The sequence below is a fragment of the Macrotis lagotis genome, chromosome X (genome assembly GCF_037893015.1).
Source record: "Macrotis lagotis isolate mMagLag1 chromosome X, bilby.v1.9.chrom.fasta, whole genome shotgun sequence".
NCBI lineage: Eukaryota > Metazoa > Chordata > Mammalia > Peramelemorphia > Peramelidae > Macrotis > Macrotis lagotis.
In genome coordinates, this window is record NC_133666.1 from 207,711,779 (window position 1) to 207,725,766 (window position 13,988).

At 33.9% G+C, this 13,988-nt stretch overlaps 1 long non-coding RNA gene across 1 annotated transcript in view; it reads right to left on the minus strand.

Annotated features, from left to right (window-relative positions):
• LOC141502119 (uncharacterized) overlaps nt 1-13,988 on the minus strand; it is a 264,749-nt gene that overhangs the window by 195,078 nt on the left and 55,683 nt on the right. The window lies entirely within an intron of this gene.

A 13,988-nucleotide genomic window follows, 5' to 3' on the forward strand; every position in this document is an offset into this window, starting at 1 on the left:
TTATGTCTAATTTGTAATATGTTATATAATTTATTCTATAAACCTTATATAATTATTGTCACCTAAATTATATATAAATAATTATTAGATAAATATTAGATAATGATCATTTGTTTTCCTGAGGATGAGATAGTCGGTGGGGGGGGTGGTGGCACAGTTTAAAAAGAGATATACCTTTTTTTTTTTAGTTTTTGCTATTGCTCCACTTCTTTTTCCACCTGACTTTGGTTTTCATCTTGTTTCCACACCAGGTTCTTTTTCTCTTTCCCCTCCTGATTAACTTCTTTTTTGTGTTGTCTTCTGCCATTACATTGTAAACTCCTTGAGAACATGAACTATTTTTCTTTTTTCTTTTTGGTACATGTATCCCCACAGCTTTAGCACAGTGTTTGGAACATAGTGGATGCTTAAAAAATGTTTTTTGTCTAACTGATTCCTGTGAGCTATAACTATGAACTGTAACTGTGAGCTATAACCACCTTTCATTCTGGGGATTTACAAAGAAAAGACCATGAGCAGTGGGGCTTAGCACCCACTCAGACACAAATAATGAATGTTCATATAAGGTGGATACAATACATATTTGGGAGTTTCTTTCACTTTATGGCTCTTTACTCTGTAACCCTACAACTAAGACTCAATGGTATGGGACTATTTGTCCTCAAGTCTGGAGGTTCCCTACATGAAGAGTAAGTTAGAGAAGGTAAGACTGAGAGAATATTAGCCTCCTTAGTTCTTCTCAAGATGGTCTGCAGTTTCCAAGCCTCAAGTCACTTCAGGTCCTACAGTCATTCCAGGTACTTCTGGCTTCTAGCTTTGAAAGGGAACATGGATGAAGCCAATCCCATTTCAGGTTTCTGAAGGGAAAAACTCTGGGAATACATGAGAGAAGATGGCTGTTTCCATTACGTCCCTATCCACAGTTGGCTATACTAGGGACTTCAAGGAACTTTCCCTTAAGTGAAATCTAGTATTTACTCTTGTTACCTTTCTGTTACCTTGCTCCCATTGGGAGAACTCTATTGTCTGGGATATATTCTCCTCTAGAAGATACCTTCTCTGGTTTATGTTTTACTACCAATTTAGGTAAGTGAATTTTCTTGATGAAATGCTATGTGAGGAATTGGTATTTGTTGGAAAAATAGATATAAAGCTTACAATTCTGCTTCCCCCAATTATGAAATAATAATTATGTCAGCTTGAACTCAATCTCAGAACTCATGTTATTTAAATGAACAAAAAGACATAATCCTAGCCCATGAACCCCACAGACATCAGTATAATCAGTGTCATTGATCCTTGTCACAAAAGAGTAAGTAGTGAAGTGGGCTTTAGTGGAGTAGATATTATCATGAGTAATAGCATGATCAGGTTTATATCCTTTTGTTTAAGAAAATCTGAAAGTCCTCCACATAGCTGACAGTGTACCACTCAGTGGTCAATGCATAATTCTTCAGGAAAAGTTTGGAGGCTCAAGAGCAGAGCTGCTGAGAGGTGAAACTTTTTACCAAAAAGAAATGGCATTTCCTTCACTAAGAGCTTCTAAAGAGGAAAAGATTTTATATTATCCTACCAAAGAGTTCCCAGACAGTGGGATAATATATTGCCTATTGAGCCAGGTAATAGTGTTTGAGGTGTATTGATCATGGCATCAAAGCAAGTTACAAGGAAGTGGGTGATAACCTCTTAGCTACCATTCTACTGATCACTAGACAGCATGATAATCAGTGGCTATGTAAGAAATATCTGTTGTTGATTTCTCCATTTTTACATTGGAATAGCCTGTGTTTCCTGCAAAGGTTTGGGTTCCCTCTACAAATGGATCAGGTCATTATGATTTAATATATCTTTCTAAGGAGTAAGACATAACCTAGAGTTTTAGAGCTTTGTTCTTAATATTCTGTCATTTCAGGGCTCCTATATACTCATCACTGCAGGGTATGGATTTGTTTAACTGTTTTGCTGTCTATCTTTTCTAATTTTTCATTTCCTCCTCCAATGATGCTTTTTGCTAGATTTTTCATTTCCCTGACAGCAGGTTACCAGGTTAAGATCATGAAGTTTCTCTAGAATAACTTTAAGACCTTTTCACCAAAATGAGGCATTTTATTAGGAACAATATTAGACTAAGCTAGTTTTTCCCTAAAATATATTGCATGCTTCCTTAAGACTTATTTGACCCATGAAAGTAAGATTTGAACTATTGAGGTAGTTCCCAGTGGCCTAAATCCATCCCATGAAAACTCAAATGAAAAATTGTTGTTAAAAAAAAAAAAAGCTAAAGGAAGGTAGCCTAGCTCTACCAGATCTAAAACTATATTATAAAGTGGCAGTCATCAAAACTGCCTGTGCTGGTTAAGAAATAGAGTAATCAGTTGGATTAGACCCATATCTCACTGCCTATAGTAAAATAAGGTCAAAATGGGTGGAAGATTTAGACATAAAGTATAAGCTATGGGTCTTTGCCTAATTTTTGCCATACTATTTTCCAGTTTTCTCAACAATGTTTGTCAAATAGAGTAGTTCTTATCCCAGAAGCTATTGTTTTTGGAGTTCTCAAACTGTAGATTGCTGTAGTCATTTACGACTATTTCTTTTGAGCATAACCTAATCCACTGATCCATTACTCTGTTTCTTAGCCTGTATCAGGCAGTTTTGATGACTGCCGCTTTATAGTATAGTTTTAGATCTGGTAGAGCTAGATCACCTTTCTTTATATTTCTTTTGTCAATTTCCTTGATATTCTTGATTTTTTTTTTGCTCCAGATGAATTGTTACTATTTTTTCTAACTCAGTAAAATAGTTATTTGGTGGTTTAATTGGTATGGCACTGAATGGGCAATTTAATTATGTATAATTGTCATTTTTATTATATTAGTTTGAACTAACCATGAACAATTGACATTTTCCCAATTGTTTAGACCTACCTTTATTTGTGTGAGAAGTGCTTTGTAATTATATTCATACAGTTGCTGGATTTGCCTTGGGAGGTAGATTCCCAAGTATTTAATGTTGTCCGCAGTTACTTTAAATGGAATTTCTCTTTCTATCTCTTGCTCTTGGGCTTTATTATTCATATATAGACATGTTGTTGATTTATGTACTATATTTACCTTATATCCTGCTACATTCCTGAATTTGTTGTTTCAAAGAGTTTTTTAGATGATTTTATTGGGTTCTCTAAGTATACCACCATATTATCTGCAAAGAGTGAAAGCTGATAAAAAAGATAAAAGGAAAAGATGAAAGGAATTTGAAAAATACAAATATAAAAATTAAGAGACAGATAGATGATGAAGTGCTTACACAGGGAAAGAAAACAAATTACTCTAGAAATTTCATCATTTTCAAGGGTCTCAAGAGGAGTTAAGAAAGATAATAGATATAGTTTTATTCTCCTTAGTTGATTTTAAAAGAATAAAGAATAATGAGAAAAAAGAATGCACTTGGGGCAGCTAAGTGGGGCAGCAGAAAAAGCACTAGTCCTGGAATCAGGAGGACCTGAGTTCAAATCCAACCTCAGCTACCTGAAACTTACTAGCTGTGTGACTTTGGGCAAATCACTTAACCCCACTGCCCCAACAAAAACAAAAGAAAAAGAAAAAAGAATGCACTATGGAGAAAATGATAGATAAAGAGAGCAGGGGCAGAGAAGTAGAAACAAACCATTTCAATTATATATTGAGTGTTGATAATACTGATTATTTTTCGCCATCTTCTCTGTAAAGAGGGATATTGGAGGTGAGATGAAGTGAGGAAAAAGTAGATATACAAAAAAAGAAATATAGAGATAACATCATAACCATGATTTTGAATGGGTAGGAGGATAGTAGACTGGATTAGAAAGCAGAACTAAACAATTTGTTTTTCCTAAGAAACACATTTGAAGGATAAAGACTCAAACAAAGATAGAATGATGCATAGAGCAACCCTTATTAGGCTTCAGGTGAATTACAGAAAGCAGGAATTGTAAACATAATCTCAGGCAAGACAATAGTGAAAATAGATATGGTTAAAAAAAAGATGAATAGTAGAATTATATTAAATGAAAGAGACACTTAATAATTACCTAGCTGTGTGACCTTGGGCTAGTCACTTAATCCTACTGCTTACAAAAAAAAATAAATGAACAGCATTATATGCTATGAAATAGCATAAGTACTAAATATAATTGTCTAAAAAGCATAGCATCAAAATATTTAAATTAAATCTAATTGAATTATTAGAAGAAAGAGATGGCAAAACTGTAAAAGAAAATTCAATATGCATCTTTTAAATTTGGCTAAATCTTACAAAAAGATGAAAAAGAATGTGGTCAAAGATCTGAACTGCCAAAAAGTTAAATGAAAGCTTTCTGGTAATTACTGAATTGGAATGTAAAGGATGAAAAGTAGTCTCAGCTATTCATGATATTTTTACCAAAAGTGAAAATGTGATAGAGCATAAAAACTTCATGAAAAAATACAGAAATACAGAAAAGCACATCTTAAACATGAAGAAATGATTTAAAATAAAAATGCAAAAAAATTTAAATAATTGCTGGGTCAAAGAATAATTTCATCAAAAAATTATAACATACTTATCAGAAAAATGCAAATTAAAGCATCTCTGAGGTACCACCTCACACCTCTCAGATTGGCCAATATGACCAGAAAGGATAACAATCATTGTTGGAAGGATTGTGAGAAATCTGGGACACTATTATTACTTCGTTGGTGGAGCTGTGAACTCATCCAGCCTTTCTGGAGAGGAATTACACCCAAAGGGCAACAAAAAATGTGCATACCCTTTGATACAGCAATACCACTACTGGGTCTCTACTCTGAATAGATGATGAAAAAGGGTAAAAACATCACTTGTACAAAAATATTCATAGCAGCCCTGTTTGTGGTGGCAAAAAAAAATTGGAAATCAATGTCCTTCAATTGGGGAATGGCTTAGCAAACTGTGGTATATGTATGTCATGGAACACTATTGTTCTATTAGAAACCAGGAGGGATGGGAATTCAGGGAAGCCTGGAGGGATTTTCATGAACTGATGCTGAGTGAGATGAGCAGAACCAGAAAAATACTGTACACCCTAACAGCAACACAGGGGTGATGATCAACCTTGATGGACACACTTATTTCATCAGTGCACCAATCAGGGACAATTTGGGGCTGTCTGCAATGGAGAATACCATTTGTATCCAGATAAAAAACCGTGGAGTTTGAACAAAGTTCAAAGACTATTCCCTTTAATTTAGGGAAAAAAACTGATATCTTATTGTCTGATCTTGTTATCTCTTATACTTTATGTTTCTTCTTTAAGGATATTATTTCTCTCTCATCACACTCAATTTGGATCAATGTACAACATGGAAACAACGTAAAGACTGACAAATTACTTTCTGGGGGTGGGGGAGGGAAGTAAGATGGGGGGAGAATTGCAATACTCAAAATAAATAAAATTTTAATTTAAAAAATTTGTAACAAAAATTCTCAATGAGGAGGTTAGTTGGTTGGTTTTAGTCCTTCATTATTGAAGAAGACCCAAACGACATCACTATGTTTGAGACAAATTGCAGTGTGTCCTGCCATGGTTGATCAAATCAATATGAGATCGGAATGCTCTGCCACAGGTTGGGTACAAATAGTCCATGTGAACACAACGGAGGGTACTCTAAACTTACAAATGTCACGTTTCCTTTGAGCTGTCTCAATTCTACCTTCCTCATAGAGGTGCAGTACCCTCACTGATGAGGGCATACCATGTTTGGCAGTCCTGTGCCAGTGTCTCCCATGCCATACAATCAATTCTAAAGTTCTTCAATAAGACCTCCAGAGTGTCTTGGTATCGCTTATTCTGACTCCTTTGAGAGAGCGATATGGCCACTGTATTTGCTCAGTTTCTTGGAGACTCGGGTGAGAGTTAGGTGGCTCAGGTGGACATCAAAGGTGGAAAGCAGACCTGAAGAGAGCTCAGCAGCCCCCACACCAAGGTCCTAGTGGTCCCTGAACACACCAAAACAGTCCTTAAGGGAAATTGTGTATTTCTAAACATTTTCACCAACAAAAGGAGAATAAGCAGATCACTGAAATAGACATGAAATTAAAAGAAACTATAAAACCAAAAGGAAAATTTAACTGTACACCAAAATAGAAAATTTTAAAACCAATAAAGAAATGAGTAAATTAAAAATAAAATAATTGAATTGATAAATAAAACTTGACTCTGGAGGTCTTTTCCTCCTTAAGGTATTATGAAACATCCAAATCATTAGTTATTTTGATTTAGAGACAGAAAAAGGGAATTTGCCAAACAAATATGTTACTGATATCAAGAGAAGATAAAACAGAACAATATGCCTGATTAGTATTGATGTGAAAATATTAGATAAACATTAGCACAAGCTACAGTAAAATCTAAAAAATGGTCAGATTGTATTTGTACTAACAATGCAGGGATATTTTTATACTGAGAAAGCAATGAGATAAAAAAAACAAATTTTAGTCTAATTTTTCAAAGTATCTACTAATATCCCATCCCTTTGGCATTTTCTAGCAATTAGGTGTCACATGGAATCAGGAAGATCTGAATTCAACTCTGGACTAAGATACATACTAGTTGCTTGAATTTGGGCAAATCACTAAAACCCCTGTCTGCCTTAATTTTGCCAAATGTATAATAGAAATTATAATAGCACCTACCTTACAGGATTGCTGTGTTTTTTCATCCTATATAATATTTCTCCATTTTTTCCATAAATTTGCCTCAGAGTGTCGAAATCTTTGTCTTCTTCAGCTATCACAAGGATGGCAGCAGAACACTCTAGGTGTTCTTCTAATATCTCTTATTCCTGCTAAATGGTCAAAGCATCTTTTACTCATAATCTTCCTGATGGCATCCTTTACTTCTAATCTTTAAAGTTCCTGATTTGTTATAAGATACAACCTCCTCATACCCATATGTATTTATGATACCAGATCCCTCTGGTTGATATTCAATTTTTCAGCGACTGTTGTGTTGAGTATCCTACAACCATAAAACAGTGCTGATAAAATATTGGTATTAAAATTATGGTTTTTGGAGAAGTTTGGGGTCATTACAAGGACTTGAAATTTGCTGAAGGGAAATCAATACAATTTCCATTTTTCTTTTGTGCTTTCATAGTCATATTGCTCAGATTATGACATATCATTAGATGAACAGATCATAGAATTTGTCCACTAACAATGACAATACATATTTACTGCCATAGTAGTAGGCAAGTTCAATGAACTGCCTGTGTATACACACACACACACACACACACACACACACACACACACACACACATACACATGTGCATATACATTTGTGTCTATGTACACATATGCTTGTGTGCAAGTGTGGAAAAGTTTCATGGGGTGTTTGTCAAACTGCATGTCATGATCTAAGAAATAGATCAATTTCTTATTTTTTTCATATATGAATATTTAGACCTAACTTTTTTGAATGGTTAAACATCTCTTTCATGAAACTCTGCAATGTGTAAGGAATTGATGAAAATACTATGGAGTAATTTTAAAAAGAAGACTATCTGGAAGGACCTTACTGTCACAGAGAATCTCTCTTCAACTTAAACCCTGTGCTAGATCTCAATTTTTACACTAGGGAAAAGACCTTCATGAGCATAACTTTACCTATTTTTATATTTGGTTTGTTGTCTGTTGAAGCACCCTAAGTCCCCCTGCTTCATATTTTAGAAAAATTAAGAAATAAATATGTACTCTCTAAGAAAAAGTCCCTGGGGCCAGATGAATGCACAAATGAATTCTAGCAAACATTTAAACAAAATTCCAATATCATATAAACTATTTGGGGAAATGGGCAGAGGAGTCCTACCAAATTCCTTTTACAACATAAATTTGATGCTGATACATAAATCAAGAACAGCAAAAACAGAGAAAGAAAACTATGAATCAATTTTACTAATGAAAATTGATACAAAATTTTTAAATAAAATATTGACAAAGGTATTATAGCTTTATATCAAGAAAGATCATACCCAATGACTAGGTGGGATTTATACCAGAAATTCAGGGATGGTTCAATATTAAGAAAATTATCAGTATAATTGAACGAAATCATATGGTTATCTCAATAGATGCAGTAAAAAAAGTCTTTTAACAAAATAAAAAAATTTATAACAAAATATTGTATTGGAGTTTTCCTGAAAATGATTAATAGCTATCTAAAACCATCAACAAGTATTATTTGTTATAAAGATAAGTTAAAAATCATCCCTAAAAGATCAGGGGTGAAGCACAAATGTCCATTATCAATACTTTTCTTCAACCTTGTGCTAGAAATGTTGACTAAAACAATGAGAAGAAAAAGAAAGTTAAATTAGAATAAGCAATGAGGAAACAAAACTATCGCTCTTGCAGATGATAAGATGGCATATTTACAGAATCCTAGAGAATTAACTAAAAAATTATTTGAATTAGTTAACATCTTTAACAAAGTTGTAAGGTATAAAATAAATCTAAATAAGTATCAACATTTCTATATATTACCAACAAAGTCCAGCAACAAGACAAAGAGAAACTCCTTTTAAAATTACTGTAGACAATTTTAAAATATTTGTGTTTCTACCTACAAACACAAACTCGGGAGCTATATGAACATAGTTACAAAACACATTTCACAGAAATAATATCAGAACTAAACAATTTGGAAAAATATTGATTACTCATGAGTAGGCTGAATCAATGTAATAAAGATGACAAGTCTACCCAAATTAATTTATTTATTTATTCAATACCATAACAAAATACCCAAAAAGTATTTTATAGAACTAGAAAAAAATCTATAATAAATACATCTGGAAGAATAAAAGAACAAGAATATTAAAAGAATTAATGAACATAAAGGAAAGAGAAGCTCCTCCTCACAAAACCAGGATTTTTTTAAAGCACATATTTCATGAAATCATAAATGAAAACTGCATTGATCTCCTAGGAGCAGAAGATTAGGGGAAAATAAAAATTATCTACCAGTAACCTTGGGGGGGGGGGTAGGGAAAAGCTCCAAAAGGAAAATAGAAAGAAAGGAAGGGAAGACTAGTGGAAATATATTACTTTATTCATAGATTACAAATGTTGATCTTAGCTTTCTCTTTACTTCATACCTTCCTGACATGGTAGTTAAGACTGAACATGAATGGGGTGAACACACTCATAAAATTGAAGAGGATAGAAGAATAAATTATAAAGCAAAATCCAATGTTTTTGTTTACAAGAATTACATATACTCACATGAGCTAAAATTAGGAACTTGAGAAGAATTTGTTTTTAAAAATATTAGAGTAGCAATTATGATCTAAGAATAAAAAAACATAAATGTATAAATAAATTAATGTATAAATGAGACTCATGAATATGTTCTATATTTATAGATTCTGAGATCATAATAGCTAGGTAATGCAAAATTGCTCTTCATTCATTTAGAAGTTGAATTCTTGAACCATTAGCTACCCTCAGTTAAATAAATATACATCTGCCCACATCTGTCATGGATTTTTGTTTTAAGTCCCTATCCTTGCTCTCAAGGAGCATTCTGCTAGAAGGCATACAACATCAATATGTATAAATACAGTAGATATTATAGTAATATACAAGGAATTTCAATTCTGAAGATGATAGAGACAAAATAACAGATTCAAATGGAGAGAGATATAAAGAGAACTGCTGTGTTAACTCACTTTTATAGACCAGGAAGAATGTTTGTTTGTTTGTTTATTTGTTTGTTTGTTTGTTTTCCAACAGGAGTCTGTCCTGCCATTAAACTAATAATTTTAATCTCTAAACCCATCAGTAAAGCAATTCAGACACCACAAAACAAAGAACCATACCCTATACAGAACAGTTTGGTGACAAAGTGTATAGAGCACCAGGTCTAGAATTAGAAAGATCTGATTTTAAATCAGATGTAATACACTTACTAGTCATATGACTCTGGGTAAATCACTTTACTCTGTTTGCCATCTGCAAACTAGAGAAGAAAGTGGAAAACACTTCAATAATATTTACCAAGAAAACCTCAAATAGGGTTACAAAAAGCCAGGTACAACTGAAATGATTCAGCAACAACACTATTTTTCACATCAAGTTAATTGGGAAAGTCATCAAATTAATAAGGAACTTTGCATATCAATTTCCTTTACATTGTCAAGCTTTAAAGCTTATATCAGAAAAGCCTAACCCATCATAAGAAATTATAAGGACAGTAATTGTAAGTTAAGGATCTTTAATATTGTTTGTCTGGGAGCTGTTCGCCATTTTCCTCTATTACTTATATATGATCAAAGAAGAAATGATAATTGTGTGATTAAAAAGAAATCATATGAATAAACAGCTTGTTATGGGTTTAGGATTGACAGTATTTGGTAATAATTAGGCATGGGAGACAGAGGATGAAGGACAAGGAAAAGCTTTCTGGGGCATTATGGGGAAGTCTAAAAGAGAGAAGTCTAATGAGAAATTAAGAGATGGATAGGAACATCAATACCCTTCTTTTCTTTTTAAGGATTTTTTTTTGCAAGGCAAATGGGGTTAAGTGGCTTGCCCAAGGCCATACAGCTAGGTAATTATTAAAAAAAAAAAAAAAAAAAAAAAAAAAAAAGATGAGTTTCTACCCTCCAGTCAGAATCAATCCAAAGTGAGTTTGAGTTTCAGATTGAAGTTCCAGGATGAAAAGCTTACTGGGTTGCAATGGAGACATCCAGAGTAATGCAGCACAGTGGAAAATGATGAGTTATCTGACCTGGGCCTCCTGACTCAGGTACAATTTGTATTCCCAGGGCCTGCTACCACCAATTGCCTAAATACAATTCAAACTGAACATGTGCAAAATACAATTATTTCCCCTCAAATCATATCTTCTTTCAAATTTCTCAGTTCTGTTCAAAATCTCCACCATTCTTTCAACTTCAGTTTACATTTGACTCCTCACTCTCCTTGTCTTCACATACTAATCAATTTCCAATCTTGCCATTTTTATCTCCATGTTTCTTCCAACTGACTCCTTCATTTTATTCCCATTATCATTACCTTAGTTTAGGCAATCATCACCAAAAAGTGATGATTGCCTACAATGATCTCTTTGTTGTTCTATTCCATTATACCAATTCGACTCCAATTTCCAATCTACTCCATTTCCAAAATGATTTTATCAACAAACTAGTTGCTCTGTATTTTTTCTAGGATAAAATATAAACTCTTTTTTTTAATATCCTTCACAACTAAGTCCATATTTATAATTATAATATGTGAATATTTAAGAGTTGAAAATGTTTTACAAATAATATCTCATCTGATACTCACAATAAGTGTGTTAGTGCTGTTATTTCCATTTTACACATGAGAAAACTAACTCAGTTTTTACTGTAACCACCTCATTAAAAACATTATTTTCCTTCCATTTAAATATTTATGTTCTTCATATTTAGTATTCCATTTCCTATGTCACACATGGACTTTTTGTTCTTGTTGTCATTGCTGTTGTTGTCCTTCATATTTTAAAAGGACCAAAGTGACATCACTATGTAAGGGATCAGTGTTCAGTTTGTTCAACTAGTGGTAGTGGATCAGACTAATTTGAGCTCAAAAGACTCTACCATGGGTAAGTCACATATGAACATTTGGGATGCAGATATCCCTAATTTTGTGCAACTTACATTTCTTTTGAGCTTCTACAATTCTGCTTTACTCATAGAGCATGCCATGCTGGCCAGTTCTATGCCACTGTCTCACATATCTCACCATCAATTCCAAAATTCTTCAGAGAGACCTTGACCTCCTAACCACTCTGTGAGACCTTACATTGTGTTTTCTGTAAAATAATCTCTTAGTCAAATATACAGTTGACATTCAAACAATGTGACCGATTCATTAGAGTTGTGATCTCTTCAGTAGACTTTCAATGGTTAACAGTTCAAATCAAAAAAGGACCTTATTATCCAATACCTTATCTTGCCAGGAGATCTTCAGAATCTTCCTAAGACAATTCAAATGGAAGTAATTCAGTTTCCTACCAGGGTACTGGTAGGATTTCATAGGCATACAACAGTGGGGTCAGCACAATGGTTCTGTAGATGTTTGGTTTGATAGCCTAATATCTCTTCTTTCCCACACTTTCCTTCAGAGCTTCCCAAACCTAGCTGACCTAGCTTTAGTAACATGTACATCAATATCATCATCTATGCAACCTACCCTGCCAAGGTAAATGAAGTTATTCACAGCATTAAAAATTTCTCCATTTACTGTATTCAATGATTCCATATATGGATGGTGGAATACTGGCTGGTGAGAAACATTTACTTACTTGGTATTCATTCTCAGGCCAAAATTAGCACAAGTGGCAGAGAATTAATCTGTATTCTATTGCATCTCAGTCTCAGTGGCTTTATAGCATTCTGTGAAGAAAAAGTCACATACCAACCCTCCTTCCACTTTAGTCTTGACTTGAAACCTTTTCAAGTTAAGTAATTTACCATCAGTATGGTAGTTGACCTTGATTCCATTTTCATCCTCATTGAAAAGGTCAGAAACCATCAATGAAAACATGCTAAAAAGCATGGAAGCAAGCATACTGCTTTGTTTCACTCTATTGATGACTGGGAAAGGGCTGAGTCCATTATCCAGAACCCAGGCAAATATTCCATCACAGAACTGGCCTGCAATACCAGTGAATTTCTCTGACCAGTTAAATTCTGCCATGATCTTCTACAATCCCTCATGACTGACAGTATCAAAGGTCTTGGTCAAATCAACAAACATTGTATACAGACCTTTATTCTACTCTAGGCATTTCTCCTGCAGTTGCGAACACTATTTGAAAAGTTCCTTAGCATTTTTTGAAGTCCCTTCAATTATCACATGACAACCTATATCCTTTTCCTTTATAGAAACTGACAATGGAGGAACCTTTGAACTCTTATGGGATAACCTCCTCTTGCCATATAATACATAAGATTTCATCCAGCTTTTGTAAGAGCAGTGAGCCTTGCAAGTCTCAGCTGAAATGGAATCAACACTAGGAATTATGACACACAAGAGTCATCTAATGGCATTCAAACCTTTTCCTCCTTTGGAAGTTTGGCCAGAAAGGCATTGATTTCAATCTGAGGTTATTTGGTCAGTGGTTTCACTATTGGTTGATTGCATTTTGTTGAGAACATTATGGAAGTGTTTGGTTCTTCTCTCTAGGATCTTGTCTTTAGCACTAATCGATGTGGTTCCATCAGCACCAAGTAGTTGAGATTCACCCTAGGTTGTTGCCCATAAATAACCTTCAAGGCAACATTGAAGCACTTTAGGTTATTACTATCAGCATAAAACTTAATTTTATCTGCCTTTTTAACTGAACCAAGATTTCTGCATATCTTTAAGTTCCATTTGTACTTTTGATGGATTTAAATGCTGCCTTCTTAGAGACATACAAATTATTCTGTTGGTAAATCCTGTGAAGTTCTCATTTTTCATATAGTACCTTTTGAATTTCCACATTATTTTTGTCAAACTAATTTTGATTTTTTGAGATTTGTGGCACAGATGAGCAGATGCAGTTCTGTAGACCAAGTCTCTGAAAGTTTACTCCTTTTTTACTCCACTGTTGCCAACCATATGTTGTCAGGTCAGAAACAAACTATTAATGAGGAGAAGCATTTTATTCTGTTGATATTAAGTCTTCAGGTGGTCAGCTTGCCTTGGAGCTATCAATTTTGTTGAATTGGCAAAGTTTAATTAGAAGAAGAAAAGTAAAATTGGTGTAGCATTCTGCACAAGATTATCATCTTTGTCACTCCCACATCCCATCAGTCTCTTCTCCTTATAATGACATAGTCTATTAAATGCCATTGTTTGCTTCCACAATGTTTTATAATGTTTAGGTAAACAGAAGACAATGTTGGTAATGACAAGGTTATGAGATACAAGTCTTCAGTAGTGAGTGACTGTTGTTG